Source organism: Rhincodon typus, unplaced genomic scaffold, assembly GCF_021869965.1.
Source record: "Rhincodon typus isolate 14 unplaced genomic scaffold, sRhiTyp1.1 hic_rhity00015505, whole genome shotgun sequence".
Lineage (NCBI taxonomy): Eukaryota > Metazoa > Chordata > Chondrichthyes > Orectolobiformes > Rhincodontidae > Rhincodon > Rhincodon typus.
The window spans coordinates 1-460 of record NW_025981143.1 but is presented as its reverse complement, the minus strand read 5'-3'; the positions used below and the strand labels follow the sequence as shown (position 1 = coordinate 460).

General features: G+C 58.3%; 1 protein-coding gene across 1 annotated transcript in view; it reads right to left on the bottom strand.

Annotated features, from left to right (window-relative positions):
- The window catches only part of pgap4 (post-GPI attachment to proteins GalNAc transferase 4), a 1,635-nt gene extending 1,418 nt beyond the window's left edge, over positions 1 to 217 (bottom strand). The window contains exon 1 of the mRNA XM_048594838.1: positions 5 to 217. The gene's annotated coding sequence lies outside the window, so the exon portion shown is untranslated. The remainder of the gene's footprint in view (positions 1 to 4) is intronic.
- Between the last annotated feature and the right edge of the window lie 243 nt (positions 218 to 460).

Below are 460 nucleotides of genomic sequence, written 5' to 3'. Positions count from 1 at the left end.
ACACTTAAAAAGAACCCCCTTGGTGGGTTTTGTTGATGGGTTTGAGAGGGCGGTGGGTGGGGAGGGGAGGGGAGGGGAAGGAGAAGGAGGGGGGTGTTTTTCGTGGGTGTATGATCAACGGATTGCGTCAAGTAGGCAAGGGGGCCCCTGAACCCAGAGACCGCCCAGTTCCAGAGTCATTCCACGAAACCTCTCGGGGCCCGGAGACCTTCTCCCAACTGCCTGCAGAAGGAAAAAGAAGATTCCGGAATGAGAGCCCAATCGGGCACTACTTGCCTGCCCACCGAACCGCCCCACACTGGCGCTGCCCCACTGCTACATTCTGTTGGACATCGAGATGGTCAGTGACTTCCATCCCACCCTCAGTTCACCGACTAGAGCTGGCACAGCAGGGATCACTTCAAGAAACACGCCAGGACAGGGACAGAACAGGCGCCACTCTCCCTCCCACCACCTCCTC